At 35.6% G+C, this 17856-nt stretch overlaps 1 non-coding gene and 2 pseudogenes across 1 annotated transcript; 1 reads left to right on the plus strand and 2 right to left on the minus strand.

Annotated features, from left to right (window-relative positions):
• Positions 1–56: 56 nt before the first annotated feature.
• LOC149001750 (cytochrome P450 89A2-like) lies at positions 57–10524 on the minus strand (annotated as a pseudogene).
• TRNAK-CUU (transfer RNA lysine (anticodon CUU)) lies at positions 8098–8170 on the plus strand. The gene has a single exon. It is a non-coding gene; the product is annotated as a tRNA-Lys (tRNA).
• A 411-nt stretch (positions 10525–10935) lies between the features above and the next one.
• On the minus strand, positions 10936–12483 carry LOC149001752 (cytochrome P450 89A2 pseudogene; annotated as a pseudogene).
• Positions 12484–17856: the final 5373 nt, after the last annotated feature.

Genomic DNA, 17856 nt, shown 5'->3' on the forward strand with positions numbered 1-17856 from the left:
AATTTCTTGCAAATGTTAGGAGAGAAAATAGATGTTTTTTTAATAGTGGATTTTAATCATGCATTGGTATGTGATCTGTGCAAGTCATTTCTTCGAAATAATAATAATAAGAGTAAATTGCACTGGCACCTAAACAGTGGCGAACTCGTCTTCTCTTTCAAATCGATGTCGTCTCCTCCATCTGTACTCGTCCATTTAAACTTCTAAATCAAACTCGCAACAAAATACTCAAGATGAAACGTAACTAATCCTTTCCCATGGCACATCCTCCTCCCTTCACTAGACGGCATCATCTTAATCTCCTTCATCCCAGTTAAATCCACAACTTCCCCATCGTCAACCATGAACCTTTCTAGTTTAAAATCCATTGGATCCTTTCACACTTTCAAATCCCGACCCATCTCAGCCACCATGAAATTCACCGTAGAGTTCTTAGGGATCACACGTCCTTCCAATACAATGTCTTCGCTAGCAAGATGTGGCAAAAAGAAGTGACTAGGTGGGTGTAACCTCAGCCCTTCCAACACCATGGCATTCAAATATCGCATTTTTGATAGGTCCTCTTCTCTTACCTCTTTTGATCCAAAACTATTCACAACTCTTAAGATTCCGTCATAGAGCTTGTCTTGGATCTTTTGATCCTTGGGTCAGGTGTATTAGAAAAACTAGCTAGAACATAGAATCAAGATTATTTAATATATAAAAGAAGAAATTTCAATTTGACGAAATCATGATAGAATTAACATACCTCTTTGACAATATATTCCAACCTTGTAGAGATGATATAAAAGAAAAATGAAGACCTAGCACCACTAAAGCAAAACAACATGAAGGATAAAACTTGAAGATGAACACCACAATAGAAAACACGTACAATGTCAAGGATCTCACAAGCAATCAGGGTGCTCACCCCAGTTGAACAGATATACCATCACTTGGTATTTTGAGCTTCTAAATATCAAGATCCCTTTGTCTGTGTGACCTAAAGATATTTATATCTCTAGGGTGGAGATGACCAGCCATAAAGTCCACTCTAAGTGACATGCTAGCCCACTAATGCTCATAATCCATAATGCTTTTAAAGTTTACCTTGACAATTACTAAAAAAAACCCCAAAAGAATTCAGAAACAAAATTACTACCATTAAATAAAACAAAACAAAAGAAAATTGGTTTTGCAAAAAATAGAGAAGAAAATAGATAAGTTTTTACTAATATATAAAAAAAAAATTTGCAAAACCACTTTATCGATAAATCCTTGCAAAAGACATTCTGTAGGTACACGTACACTTTCATAATTGTCAAGTCTCTGGCAATGGAACACTAGTCACTAAGATCAACACTCAACGTACACATAATCTTTAAATGGATGAACTCCACATATTCAAAGTGTACTAACCATAGAGAGACTAGTTCTCATATCTCTCATAGTCTAAGCAATTTTAACTTGCACTCATCAAACCCATCATAGTCCAACATTGTATATATACGCAATAATACATTATGATGAGTGCGGTCAAGTCAATAACTATAAAGTGGTTCAAACCAGATGATCATCCATAAAAACAGTCCAAACAATCCACTGGACCAAATAACCACATAAATCATCATAAAAAATAAATGCTACATATAATCAAAATAACCTTACAAGTGTCCAATGTGAATGTACAAGTAATTTAATGACATGTGTTGGGCCGCACAATTCCTACAAGGTGAGCCATGACCCATTCCAGCACAGTCGCTATTGTGTCGATGCCTACATCAAGTAACCCAGAGACAACTCACTATTTCTTCATCGCTAAGCTTCCATCTTCCTTCATCTGCGAGATTCTATGGGAGGAAGCAGAATAGCTTCTTTTTCTAAATAGGAACTTTCCATAGTTAGGGAGCAATTTGAAGACACTGAATTTGTGGAAAACGGACGCTGCATTTTCCTCTACATTTGCAATATCTTTGACGACCTTCTCATCAAGTTTCTCTCCAAAACACATGAAAAGAAGCAAGCAGAACATGGTATGTCAAATGGGTTCCATCAAAGGCATGAATTCGCCTGACCCAATGTAGTTGTTGACCCTATTGTTTATTATACCCAAAGCCCATTTGCCACTTGTACCGAGAAGAGTTGATGATGATCGTGTTGCTAACCAATCAAAATAAAATCCTATACTAATCTAGTTAGCAGAAAGTACGGGATCGAACTATGGGGAACTAAAAGGCTAAGTTAATAAGATTGAATTTAACAAAACTAGATTTAAATTAAATCTATTAATTAATACAAAAGCTTAAAGTATGAATACATGAAGATCTTTGGGATTTCGAATCCCCAATGCTTTTCACTAATCGATATAACTCTACACTTCAAAGCAAATTAGGGATGGTCTTCTTAGATATGCCCTATCTTCGCAAGACTATCGTCCTTCGTCGAAGCTTGGCACGCTTAATTTGTTGAGCTATAGAAAATCTTTGGCCAGACTCAAACACAATCAACTAAAAGATATAGAACAATCAAATAATGAAATAAGCAAGGTTCATCTACATCCCAAAGAAAAGGAACTAGTTGCTCATTATCACAAAGGTCATAAGACAAATAAAGATGAAACATAGAGAGAGAGAGAGAGAGAGATGTGGTCTTCTTCTTCAACAATGAGAGAGATGAGAGCCAAGATCCGCGTTCGCCGTCTTCCCTTCTTCTCTGAGGCTGGCTTTTTTTTTTGTGTATCCTGCACACAATAAATTCCCCCTATTTATCCGTCAATTCGACCTTTATTCGTTCGGATTTTGGAAAAACTCAAAACTAAAATATTGTAGATATTTTCAATATCGTTCTATAGCATCTTGAATCACCGCAATCCAAGCTCATACAAGAGAGATATGCCCAAAATACATAAGGTGGGTATGTTCACACGATTTTAAGATTTATTACCAATTTTGTTCCTTAGACCTCCACCATCCACCTGTTTCCAATTTGGCTAAGAGATGCTCTCTTGGGAAGCAAAATTGACTCCCATGATTTAAAATCCACCAATATCTAAGTATATTTTCCAACTTTACTCCACATTATCTCTAATAACCAAAATCACATTATTCCTGACAAATACACAAAAATAATCAATCAAGTCTCTTTTAATTAAATAAGTATGGGAAATTAAATCAAATAAATAATGATAAATGCATGTTTATCATAAGATCCCCGATGTAAGGTTCTGATGGAACTCGCCAACGAGCATCGGAGGAGGAGCCAAGGTTATGGTCGTTGCCGTTGAGGACACGGCCAGGGGTGACAGGTCCAGGTCGGTGAGCAAGGGCTGCACCATTCTGGATGAGGGCTTGATGAGCTAAAGAGTGCTTGCAATGAATACAGAAGGGATAGAGAAAACGTTTGGGCTAATAAGGTTGCCATACTCTTGTCGTAGGTCATGGAAGAATGGGCCAACTGTACCTGCTGATAAGTTCTTGATCAGTAAAAGAGCATGACTGAATATGGGGACTGTAGGAGGGTCGGTTGAGAGAATGATGAGCTTGGATTTCTTGGTTTTGCTGTGTGAGAGTTGATCAATGAAGAATTTGAAGTTTTCATCGAGACAGGAAAACGAGAAGAATGAGCAACATAGCCATTGAAGGCTTTAGCCTTGTTTCAATTAGAATACAGTGAGAAAGCAAAGAAATGATGAAGTGGATATCAAGAGACAAAATGGAGATGGATATAACACAAATGGGAGTGAATAGGGTTTACATAATGATTAAGGAGATTGATCCCTTGATGTTATATTGTGCTTTCAGATGAAAGCGTGGCAAAATGATGTCAATCTTCATCTACTAGTAGCATGGTTGGTGAGATATCTTTCTCCCATAATTTCCACGTTAAATAATGAAGATATCCATACTAAAAAGTCTTGAATTATAGGATGGAAGAAGGATCCACACGTATGCTAGGTTGGCAAAATCTTAGTGAATAATTGATAGAGTCATATGCAGATTAATTAAGTAGAGAAAACCAAATTCCATTTCGTGCAACTTAATTAAAGAACAACAGTTTCCCGCTTTAGAAGGAACAGAATATAAAACCGAGGACTTCCAACTGGCTTCCCAGATTTATCAGACTGTGGCAGAGTGAATCTGTTGAGTTCACCCTACATGAGGAGCAACGCGCAAGTCATTATCTTTTTCTTAAGACCGGGGGAAAATTGACTTTGCATGGCAAAATGGGAGTGAGTAATTGCTGCAGAAGGAAGCAGTTGCTTCTCATCTTCTACAGTTTTGGCTCTCTCCCCGCAGATCCAAAATTTAGGCGTTCAGGTTTTTGTAGGGTAATAGTTAAATTCAAAGAAAATACTTGCTGCACGCCCTTGACAGGAAGTCAACATACATCATATGGGATGGGAAGATGATATCCTATACTTGACTGGTATAACTAAGCTAAACAAAATATCAATAACTGAGCTGAGTTTTGAGCCTACATTTGATCTTGCTAGACTGGTGGTGTCTGTGGTGCCAGCGTTGGATAGACGCCCTGTGAATTTCATTGAATTTCAGCCATTCTAAAGTCCATGTGCTATACAGCAAACTTAAGTGAAGGGAAAAAAATCTGATTTTTCTTTGAAATTGACCAAACCATGTTTTGAGACGGCAGAGACTCAATGGAATCCATCCAATGCTAGACATCACCACGTCAGTGGCACTAGCAAAGCAAAATCCTCCTACGCTATAAAATTGTTCATATTTAAGGCCCCCAAAAGATCCAAGATTCTCTCCTTTCAGATTTGTTGGAAAATCGATTGACATGCCCTCGTAGGAAGCTCAAAATCCTTGAAAGTATGATGATCATTTCGAATTAAATGATCTTTGCTAGGCTGGTGCGTCTGACATGGTGGTGCCTAGTGTTGGACAGATGTTACATGGGCTCCATTAAATCTCACCCACGCAAAAGAATGGTTTGGTTCGGATCAAGGAAAAACCAGTTTATTTCACTTAAGTTGGTATAATCTACATGTACTCTTTTATACAACTAAGATTTAATGGAATTCACATGGCATCCAACCAACACTGGGCACTACAGGCACACCATGTCAAACACACCAGCATAGCAAGATTGCATTTTGAACGATCCTATGTTTAGGAATAGAGACCACATACTATATGTTTCTTTGTATTTCTTTAATCTGTCCCCACCAGGGGAAACAAAAGCCTTGAGCTACTAATCTAGTTTGTGCATGGCTATCAACAAATCAGCAACTTAAATCAAACAAAACAAAATTCTAGTATCATGGGAGTGAATGAAACACCAATTCAATCCTCTCTACCATCATGAATACTTTTTCCTTTCACCCTACAGGTCTTGCCTTTGAACCAAAAAAGGAGAACGTCAAACCACAAGAAAAATATCTTTCACTCAGATGAAAACAAAGGATAATGTCGATTGAACACATCTCTTCCATGGAAGAAGCGAGATGAAAAGTATACAGATTCTGCTAGCAAGAATGAATAATAGAATGGGCCACTTGGAAGGCAACTAACTTTTCCTATGCAAGGAGAGAAGTTCTAATGAAGTTCGTCCTCCAACCACAGTCTTTATATCACATGCAATGTTTCAAGTTTCCCAAAACATTCTGTCAAAAATTGGAGTCTGTATGTGACATATGTCAGAGGTCTTGGCAAAGGAAACCTGCAAAATCAAGACAGCTTACCCTTATATCTTGGGAACCATGCATATTGTACAACAAAGTTAGTTGGAGGGCTTGGCTTCAAGAGAATGGAAGATATTAATATTACACTTTTGTTAAAACGGGATTGGAGACTTTTGCAAAACCCTAACTCTATGAGGGCACAGCTTCTGAAAGCAAAATATTTTTCTCACACTTCCTTGTTTGACCCAAGGGCTCAAACCAAAAAGGGATCATGGATCTAGATACTTGGATAGTATAAGCAGCATCATCTCCATTCTACAAACAATTATTTCGAAAATGATTACATAAGTAATTAAAAAATACCAAAATAATTTTCTTTACACAAATAAACAATTGTACCTAGCTAGCAGTTTTTTCTATTTTTTATATATAAAATGAATGTTTAAATTTTTTCAGTGAAAAAAAAAAAAAAGAAGAAGAAGAACTACCCATATCAAAACTGGCAATGAAACCACACCGACAACACTTGAAAATGCTTATATCGCTATTTCTTAATTTTCTATAATTTTCAAAATCCTTTTCCTAATTTTTCATCTTTATTTCATAATTATTTATATTTTATATAATATTTTAATAATTTTCAAAAATAAAATAATTAATTACTTATTGGGCGGGAAAATACAATTTTTTATGCCCGAAAATAAATAAATAAATAAATAAATAAATAAAATACTTTGCGAAAAAAAATTGTGACATCGTGAGTTCGTAAATCGGCCTACGGTGTTTTCAACATACTTTTTTTCATAATCATCCAACATCATTAAATGCGCATTTGGAGGGGGGAGAGCAAATTACACTCCACCCACTATATTTGAGACAAAACTCTTGACTACTCACTATTGCCTCATATTATATGGCACCCACATGTAAATTACAAGTTACCCACAGTTAACCTTGTTGTTAACAAGGTACGAAATTTCAGCGATATTGGACTTAAGTTCATGATTTTTTTTTTTTATTTTTTTTTTTTTGTGAAAGAAAAACTTTAATTAAAGGAAAATTAGTGCTAATAACACATACATATTGTACGTGATGTACTACTACAACTATCCAACTGTGTGGCTACAAAATATGCATACTTTTCAAAATACAATTGGGGCACTGGGTTAAGGAAGTCAACATGTTTCACATATTTTGTTGTATCAGCTAAGTCTGTTAACCTTGGTAGTTCCTTTAGAGACCACTTCTCTGTTGAAGGTAAGAGCTTCATAATTTGATGATGATTAGTCCAAATCTTGTCTACCCTTATCCCCTCCCCTTTCGCAATATGCATGCCTAACTGTAGGCCAAAAAGCATAGTATCCATTATTCCATTAAGTTCCCGCTTTCCAAATTTGACAAACTGTAGGTGTCCGTCTCTGCATATCCCAATGCTCCAACATGTTACTCCTAGTTGCTGGTAAGGAACCCCTGCACATATCAAAATATTTTTGTTAGATTGAGTTCATGGATTTCATATACTAGCAATAACACACGTTCAAATGCACGTGTGATGTGTTCATGAATATATTATTTTTTTGTGTAATTTATAAATTTTAATTTTTTTCCCCTTTGAGTTGAATTTTAATATAAAACTTATATATTCATGATACTTAATCATAGTGATGGTTGCAAACAGACTGAAAATGACGCTTTAAGGTCAAACATCTCACCCTTAAGTTTGGATAAATGATAACATGAGTGTCTGCTAGTGAAGCAACAATATCTTAGCTTTGGGGATCTGGGAGATTACTCCGAGATCAATATCTTTAGAGATTATTAGAGAGATTGTGTTATAACCCAAAAAAAAAAAAAAAAACGAAAGCATAATATCAGTAACCTTTCTTTTCCAAGATAAATTTTTTGACCTTTTAAGGTGCGCTAGAAATTATGTATATGAAATTGGCAAAAATAATTATATCTAGGGAATGTGGTATTGAACAGTCCTAAAAATCCTACTATTAAATTTGGTAGAATTGAATCTAGATGTTCCATCATAAGTAGTTCAGATTTAATTCAATAAATTTAATGGTCGGATTTATATGTACAATAAACTTCTTTTATTTTGTTATGAACTACAAATTTATTAATACTTATAATACAAGGAGGCTAGATCTTTCATTGTAAATTATAAATTTTATTTTTATCAATCAATTGCATAATTATATAACCACAGGAATTTTTGTTTTTTTTTCTTTTTAATTTCTTTCAATTGAGCAAATATTCTTTTGTTAGTTTTTTTTTTTTTTTTTTCCTTCAATTGAGCAAATATTCTTTTGTTAGTTTCTTCAATATTTTTAGGGGTAATTCGATAGTATAAAGCGTTTTTTTTTATGCGATACAACATTATGATCTATAAATTTTAACTTGTATTATTATTGTTATTATTGGAATAATCTTTAGCATAACTCTAAACTTGTAAAGAGCAAATAGGGGCCCGTCTAGCTCAGTTGGTAGAGCGCAAGGCTCTTAACCTTGTGGTCGTGGGTTCGAGCCCCACGGTGGGCGAAATTGTTTAATTTTGCTACTTTTGGAAGTAGTTCAGTATGTTTATAATTTTTCTTTTCGCTTTTTAATCTCTCTATAAAAGCTTGGTCGCCCAAGAAAAAATAGGAAGGTTAGAGCAAACTATGATTAGACACTTTGATAGTATGTTTATAATTTTTCTTTTCGCTTTTTAATACAAATGATCATTTTAGCGGAAAAAAAAAGGATTTATTTATTTATTTTTATTTTTATTTTTATTTATTATTATTATTATTATTTAAATGTGAGTTGAAAATGATTAATTTTGGAGAGAAAAAGGAAAAAAAAATCTTATGTTTTTTCCAAGAGATGTAGTGGTTAGCAATTCTTTTGGGATACGAACAGTTGGATTTCATTTAAGGAAATAATTTTTTTTCCTTTTTTTTTCTTAAGGGTGAGTTGAAATGATTAATTTTGGAAAGAAAAAATGGGAAGTATTTCTTTTGTTTTTTCCAAGAGACATGGTAGTTTGCAATTCTTTTGGCTATTCAAAGCAATTTACGCAAAGGACTCTTTTTAACAGAATATATCATTTCCTGCTATGGAACCCGCAAGGGGGTTGTGGATACTGCTATCCGAACATTAGATGTTGGATATCTCATGTGTTGAAGTAGTTCAACACATTGTTGTCCTTGGGGATCCAACATTAATCCTCTCATACCTACTAATTGGTGTACCTAAGATGCATTTCTTCTAGCTCCCGAAAAAGGTAGTTGGATTCCATTTAATAATAATAATAATAATAATAATAATAATAATAACTATATTATTATACATTGTTGGTATTCATGTACTATATTATGATATCATAATTATAAATGTCCAATTATAGAATCCCATGTAATTTTTTGGGAGAGATAAAAATTCTCATCGTTTTTAATGAAGTTTGTTTTCATCGATTAACATTTATCGAATAAATAATTTATTTTAAATAGTTCTTATCGTAATTGACCATTATAGACATCATTTATTATAATGTAAATATCTAATTGAATGAGTACAAAGGGGTATTGGAGAAAAATTAAATGTAGTCATGTCCCTTGAGTTCATACTTTTATAATATTATTATTATTACATTATTATTATTATTATTATTATTATATTATTATTATTATTATTATTATTATTATTATTATTATTATTATTATTATTATTATTATTATTATTATTATTATTATTATTATTATTATTATTATTATTATTATTATTATTATTATTATTATTATTATTATTATTATTATTATTAGTATTAGTATTAGTATTAGTATTAGTATTAGTATTAGTATGATAGCAATTAACTACTTATTGCTTTATTAGTTCATTCTACAAAGTGAAAAATTAATGAAGACAAGGCAATGTGAGAAAATCAGGACAAGACAAGCAAAAAGATGAATTTAAATGTTTGTACATAAGATGATAAGACAAGGTGAGAGAGAATGAATTTTAAATGAAAAAAAAACAAGGTGAGAGAATAAGGACAATACATATAACGTGAATAACAAGGCCTATTTTTTAATTTTTGTTTAGAACGTGAATGACAAGTTAAGCCTTGAGAGAAGTGTACATGAATTAAATTGAGCCATATTCAAATCTTTAACTCCACACATTCTCTGATTTACTTTTTTTCAAACTTTGTGTGACAACAAACCCGAGACGAGATGGAAGGAGATCAGAGGACATATTGGGTATGAACTTTCCTTTATAATGGGCGAAAAATTGCCATATTTTGATTAAAAAACAATAAATCGGCTCGATTTTTCGCCGATATTTGGTAAAACTTGTTTTGATGGTCTTTTCATGTCGCCAACTTCCAAAACGGTGAAATATTGTCGTGTTTCGGTGATATTTCGCCGATTTTTCCTATCATGGCTGTTAAAATAGATAATGAAAATACCCAAATGCACTTACTTTTATTTAAAACATTTAGGTGGGTGAAGGGATTCACTCATCTTCTACCTACAACTCACCTAACCACCACCGGAAACCACCCCAACCCTCCCCCTGTCGGCAACCACCGTCGAAAACTGTCCCTACCAAAAAATTCATCATCTCTCTCTCTCACCTAACCAACCGAAGAAGATCTGTCCAGCAAGTGTGCCACACAGGGCCACGCCATTTACAGCATCTGCAACATCTGGGGGCAAGGTACCAGGCTTTGCTGCTCCTTCCTTGGTGTAATAGATAAGACCGAGTAGTTTGGTCACTAATGAGATGTAGAACAAATCGTAAGCATCTATGAACAATCCCATCCCAGCAGTCACAATTGTGGTGAAATGGTAGAGTTGAGTCTTGGCAACATCAAGTGCATTGAGCACTTGCAACTCTTCCTTAGCCATGGCTCCTGAGTCTTGAGTCCTGAGTTTGAAATTAACTTGTGCTGCTAGCTACTCCTCCGTGTTGAAATACTTACTAATAATCAAATGATGATTCTCTTTCCAATAGTTTCGGCAACATACACTACTACTGCAAAACCAGAGAATAATGGCAGTAATAATGATTCTTCTTTATAAAGTTCGCAAAGTTGGCGAGGTATTAGTAGTTCCATACTTCCATTGCAAAATTGGGGTTGCATATAAAAAAAAGGCTCTTTATAAAAAGAAGAAACTCTAAACTTTGAAAATATCCGAGATTTTTCAGTAGGAAAAGGATTTATTGTACTCCATGCACAAACAAGAACTAAATTAAACATCAAAACTCTAATCTTCACCAACTGTAAATACTTAAAATAGCCATAAACCCTAATTCTTCTACCGATGAGACACGTGGGCCCTCAAGGGGTTCTTCATCACAGTGGCTGTTTCGTCCCTTTCTGACAAGTCAATGTCATTTTCACCATCTATAACCGTCCATTTGAAGCTCCAGATCAGACTCGCTACAAGATATTCAAGCTGAAGGGTGGCCAATGCATACCCAGGACAAATCCTCCTTCCTGCACTGAACGGCATCATCTTAATCTCTCTACTACCAGTTATATCCACAACTTCTGCCTCATCACCCATGAACCTTTCTGGCTTGAAATCCATCGGATCCTTCCACACCTTCGGGTCCCGACCCATTTCAACAACCATGAAATTCACTATAGAATTCTTAGGGATTACATGACCTTCTAATACAATATCCTCCCTAACATAATGTGGCAAAGTGAAGTGGACAGGTGGGTGTAACCTCAACCCTTCCAATACCACTGCCTTCAAATATGGCATTTTTGAGAGATCCTCTTCTCTTACCTCTTCCGATCCAGAGCTATTCACGACACTTGAGATTTCATTATAGAGCTTTTCTTGGATCTTCTGATGCTTCGTTAGGCGAGCCAAGATCCATTCCAACACAGTCGATACCGTGTCGGTGCCTGCATCTAACAACTCACTGACAAGAGTCACTATTTCTTCGTCTGTGAGCTTTCGTCCTCCTTCAATTGTGACTTCAAGATCAAACAGTGAATCGACGTATGGCGCAATGTGCCCATCTGCTGGGTTCTCTTTTTCTGTCTTCTCCCTTCGAGCTCGGCGAGATTTAATGGAAGGAAGTAAAACTGCTTGTTCCCTGCTCCGGATTTCAAGTAGCTGATTCCAAGATTTTCTTAAAAAGAACTTCCCAAACCTAGGGAACAAGGTGACTAGATTGAACCTGATGAAATTTGAAATCAGACTATGCTCCACTTGTTGAATATCTTTGACGAGCTTCATATCAAGTTTTTCTCCAAAGCACATGTAGAGAATCAAGCAGAACATGGCCAGGTTAATATGTTCCTTCACAGGGACGTCGAACTCACCTGATGCAATCTGTTTGTTCAGTCCATCCTTTATTACGTCCAAGGTCCATTTGCGGGCAGCACCAAAGGATTTATATCGGGAAGCGGTGAGGAGCTCAGAATTAAGGTTTCGACGAAACATACGCCAACGATTGTCAGAAGAGGACCCAACGTCTTGGTGATGGTTGTTGAGTACACAGCCAGGGGTGACAGGTCCAGGGCGATGAGCAAGGGCTGCACCATTCTGTACAAGGGCTTGATGTGCTAAAGAGTGGCTTCCAATCAATATGGCGCGGGTAGAGAAAATGTAGAGAGTGATGAAGTCACCATATTTTTGGCGGAGAGCATGGATAAATGATCCAATACCATTTGACAAGTTCCTGTTGAGAAAAAGGGCATGGCCAAATATGGGTACTGCAGGAGGGCCTGTTGGATCATTGAACAACTTGGATTTCTTGGTTTTAATGTGGGAGAATTGATCTATGAAGAATTTGAGGGTTGCACCAAGACAAAGGGAGAGAAGAAGAATGAGCCAGGCACCCATCAGAAGGGAAGTTATTTCAAGTAGAACAGTGGTGAGAAGAAAGAAATGAAGTGCAGCTTCTGCCAAAGAGTTGGGTGGAGAACAAATGGAGGAGACTAGGTTTATATAGGGTTTTGAGATCAATCCCTTTGTATTATATTGTACTATTCTTTTAACGTAGTCACATCAGGTGTTCAGAGATTTCCAAAAATCCAATAGAGATATCGTTAAACGTTGGAAAATGTCTTCCTTATGTCATGGTGGCTGCCCTTGGAATTCATCCAACCATAGGGTACGAGGTATTATTTATGTAGTGTCGACTGCATTGAAAACATATTCTACAAAAAAAAAACCAGCATATTGTGAGCTTGTAGAGAAGAAAATATTTTCAGAGAAGGTTTATTTTATTTTGTTTGACTTGGCAATGACGTAGTGTTTTGAGAAAAAATGATCAAATGGACCAGTGTTTGCGCGCTTGGGTTGGGAAAAGAAGTCAAGAATTGAAACAATATTTTCTATTTTTTATCAACCTAAAAATCTTTTTTTTATTCTCTTGTGCTTCGAGAGAGATTCAATTCAGTGATATGGTGACCCATCAAGTTCGTGAGACAAACTGGTCTGCTGATGCGCTGGCGAGATTAATTCCAGTCCTTCAAGGGATTCATTCATGAAAAAATGCAGGGATGGCACTTCTTTCAGTTGTAAATTTACTGTCTAACCTACATACTGTATTATCTTTATATACTCGCCTTGTTAAAAAAAATGTTAAATTTATTGATCAAGAAACTATTCGTTTGGTGGTTCTAGAAGAGAACAATTCTGGTGTTCTTTCGTTCTACAAAAATAGAAAAATAGGTGGTAGGTTTTTGTTCTAACATTCTTTTGTTATTAGGAATGAACCAGTGATAAAAATGATTTAAATAATAGGTTATGCAGAACATATAATATTCGCTTGTTTTATTGAGGGAACATAAACTTAATAAACTGGTCACGAAGATGGGGAGATCTCTTAAGACCATCCTCATTACAACCCTTGCTCTTGAACCCCTTCACCTTACTCTTCGACCCACAACCTTGCTTGAAAATTAAAATTTTCATATTTTGGGCCCAATGGGACATATTTCTAGAACAGATTTATCAAATGCCTATTTTCAAACAAAGAACGGTCTCCTATTATCAAAAACATGCAAAACGATTTTAAACATGTCTAATGGCAAAGAGGAACTAGAAGAACCAAAAGAACCAAGGAATTTGTATTTATTTTGCAGCAAATTAATTTGTATGCAAAAGAACCAGGAAAACCAACGAATTTTTATTTCTTTTGCTATAAAGTTTTTATGTATTAGATTATAATTGAAAGAGAATGATGTGCTTATTTTACAAGGTTGAAGTTTGTGTGTTCTTTGTAGTGGAGCAGAGTTAATATAAAAAGCTATAATTTCTATGGGATGAATACAAGGTATATTATGTTAGGGTTACCCTAATATAATATGTGGGTTTTGATTAATTATTGGGGTTAATAATTGATGGGGGTTTCAACACATCGAACCGATGCATGCCATTAGGTTTGAGATGGGTCAAACCGGTCCATTGTGGAAATGGACTAGGGTTTGGGATTGCTACTATAGATAGCTATGATGGTATCCCTCCAATCACTTAAGTTTTTTGTTCTCTTTTCTCTCTCCACAAGAAAGAGGTACAATAAAAAAGAAGAGGAGATTGGAGAAAGCTCCATCACTCTGTACATTTTGGCACTCAAGATTTAAATTAATCTTCTTCAACATACGTCTGGTGTAAGGTATGCATAATTATTTTAAACACTATATTGTATTCTAATCTTTATATGGAATTCAATTAAGGTTTTGAGAAAAACCCAAAGTTACTCCAACATATTATTAATGTAGTCTCTTGTATAGAAACTCCAAGCTTCTTCCTCTTTCTCTTCTGTTACTCTCCTTTTAAAGAGTAGTGTTGTTTCTGTAGTCTGTCTTATTCAGTAAGGAAAAAAAATGTACAGGTGGATTCTGGTAAGAATACAGACATTATTAGACTTCTAGAGACCAACACAGTAGCTAGAAGGTGGATTATTTGTAAATCCATAAGTGGCCTTTTGATTTTTTTTTTTTTTTTAAAATCAGTTTCACATCTTGTAAGCTGTCAATTTCAGATCTTGATGTACGTTGTTCAGTTTCAGATCTTCTTGTAAAGTGTTCAGTCATACTATGATTATTTAATAATTGGGAATCTGAACTTTGCAAGATCTGCAGGTTAGTGTCTTCATTTCTCTCAAAATTTCCAAGGCTTATAATGTACATCTTTCGAGAATGTACAACTTCTAATACCCTTGTTTACTGATTCTAATGTACAGCTTTCATAAAATTCTGAAGGACTTGAAATTTGACCATGTCATTGAATCAATTTATTATTTCAGTTTTTTATCAGTTTAGGTTACCTTTTTAGTTTCTTATCAATTTATTATTTCAGTTTCTTATCAGCTTGTTTGTAACTTAAAGGGGGGAAATCACTAAACATGAATGTAGAAAAGAAATTGCATCTTTTCCCTGCATCTATGTTTGATGATCTCTCTTTGATCAAGATCCCTTGTTTGTTACCAATACACCCCTTGTGTCAATGTGGATTGGTGTTTAATCAAATCAAATCAAACCGCACTATTGTGTGCAGCCTAAGTGTTGTATTATGCTGTTCTTGAGTTCCATTTATTGATTCTTTAACCTGTAAATCTTCTATTTTCCTGCAACTACAAACCTATTCTCTAGGTCATATGTAACACATTCCTTTTGAGATTAGCCAAACCAGGCACTGGATTTAGACAAAATTTAGTAAATTAGAAAAACTTGATTTAGTTCTCATTTAATTCTTACCAGCTGCTAGACTGATGAAATTAAATCTTTATTTTTCCTTTTACCTCTTGATTGAAAACTTGATTTAGTTCTCAATTAATTCTTACCAGCTGCTAGGCTGATGAGATTAATTATTAAACTGACACTGAAATTCCCACATTACAGGCACGTACGCCCCCAGACACACCACCCTCACACCACCCCCCCCCCCCCCCCCCCCAACGCATGCCCAGCTCCCTGACCCCCATCACCAAGCCCCGATGCACCCCAACACCCAACACCTCTACCTCAGCACCCACACCCCATCACCCAACACCTCTACCACAGTACCCACACCCAGCACCCCCCAGCACCCTCCATTCAGTAACAAGCATCCCCACCCCACAACCACCACCATCCATTGCTTGACTAATTTGTTACTTTTTATATGCATTGTATAGGATGCCAACTTCCAGTGTTGATGATTGTATTGGTGACTATCTAAAGTTTAAGAACATCAATTGCAATTGTAGGAGGAAAACACTAGTGAGAATTTCAGAGTCAGTTGAGCATCTTGTGGGGGTTCGCCAAAGTCAGAGGAGAAGTGGATGGTGTAGCGTGTCGACATTCGGTTGCCGGAGCCAAAGGAGGATGAGGATCTAGTGGAACTTTGACTTCGATGAAGCTTCTTGGAGAAGACAAAGGTAAATGGAGAGAAATTGACTGAGGGATAATTTCGTCTTTTCATATGAGGAAGGTATATAAGACATTTTACAACCCACACTTAACGATCAAAGGGTTTGACTGTTAAGATGGGTAACTTGCAATTAGGGGTGCAAGTTTGGCCCTAGCGGCCCTGACCCACCATGAGCCTGAATAGGGCTTGGGCTAAAGATTTTGGCCCTAAGGGCGGGTTAGGACAAAAATATTCTGGTCTTGAACTAGGGCCAAGGGTGGGCCTAGGATTACTCTTTGGTCCACCCAGCCCATCCCGGCTCGTCCCTGACTTTGACCCTAATCTTGGCCCTGATCTTGACCTTGATTTTGGCCCTGATGCTGACCCTGATCTTGGTCCTGATTCTGACATTGATCTTGGCCCTAATCTTGGCCTTGATATTGACCATAATCTTGGCCTCGATCTAGGCCTATGATTTTAGCTTTGATTTGAGTCTGGACCCTCCACCCATATGAAGAGGAATTAATTATAATCCACATGGGTGAATATTTGACACGTGTCAAATTTTAAAAACATGATCATGTTTTGTAAAAATTAATGAAAATAAATTATATCTTCATTACCAATGTAGTAAGCATCTACCTGATTTTGGCTCGATCCTGACCCTAATTTTGGCTCTAGTCTTAATGTTAAGTTGACCCTGATCATGTATTAGATTTTTACCCTAATCTTCACATAAACATTGATATAGCTATAAGTCTCGACTTTGATCTTCAGTCATTTTGATCATATTAAACTAGAAGTTCACTTTTTATATTATTTTTAAGATAATTTTTATTTTTCAAACTAAGTCATTTTTAGTTCCAAAAAGCCATTGATTTTTTTTTTTACTAAGCTGAAATAATATATTATAAATAATAAAAACTAGTATATAAATAATTAATACCTAATAAATCTACACCCCAACTTCTCATCATAAATATTGACATCTTTCTTTTGCCTCCAATGTGATATTTTAGAGAGAGAGAGAAGGAAAAAAAAATTTATTCAAGACAGATAGTTATGTTTGTAACTAAAATATAATTTTCTTTAACTACGAAAAAAATATCAATACTAAATTATTTACTTGTTAACAAAGTTTTGAATATGATTTTTTTTTTTTTTTTATAATAAGGATATCAATAAGAGGGGTTTTCAATTTCCATCACCAAAGTAACATGAGAGGTTTTCAATTTCAATCATCAAAGCAATGAGACATTTTCAAAGATCAATATAGAATTATGGAATATGAATTTGTTTATGTTTAAAGCAACACTATCAACTTATTGACTATTTTATCATTTTGTATCAACTTGAATCATCTTATATTTCTATGAATTTTATTTTTAGTTAACTTATGATAATTTTATTTTTATTATTATTTTATTTTTATGAATTTAAATTTGATATTTTCGGTCCAAGAATAGGACCAATTAAGGCTAGGGCCAAGATAGGGTCAATCGGGCCAAGGACAAGGCTAATCAGGGTCATGGCCAATTAGGGCCAGGGATAGTGCCAATCAAGGCCAACCCATCCCAACCCGGCCAAATTAGGGCCAATTAGGGCAGGAATGGAGCTTGGCTTGTCCCTGTAGGGCTTAAGACCAGAGACAATAATCATTGGCCCTAAACTAGGGTCAGGGCAGGAATGGACTCAAATTAAAACATATAGGGCCGGGTTTGGGATTGCAAAAGTCCGACCCAGCCCGGCCAAGTTGTAGCCCTACTTGCAATTTTTGAAGTTGAGCACGGTGGGTGCCATGCAATTTTGTCCACTTAAGTAGACCGTTAGGACTATGAGGTTCACTTAAGTGGGCGCCATCCAAAAAACTCTATTATT

The sequence above is a fragment of the Hakea prostrata genome, chromosome 10, assembly GCF_041222555.1.
Source record: "Hakea prostrata isolate BN-2017 chromosome 10, UWA_Hpros_2, whole genome shotgun sequence".
NCBI lineage: Eukaryota > Viridiplantae > Streptophyta > Magnoliopsida > Proteales > Proteaceae > Hakea > Hakea prostrata.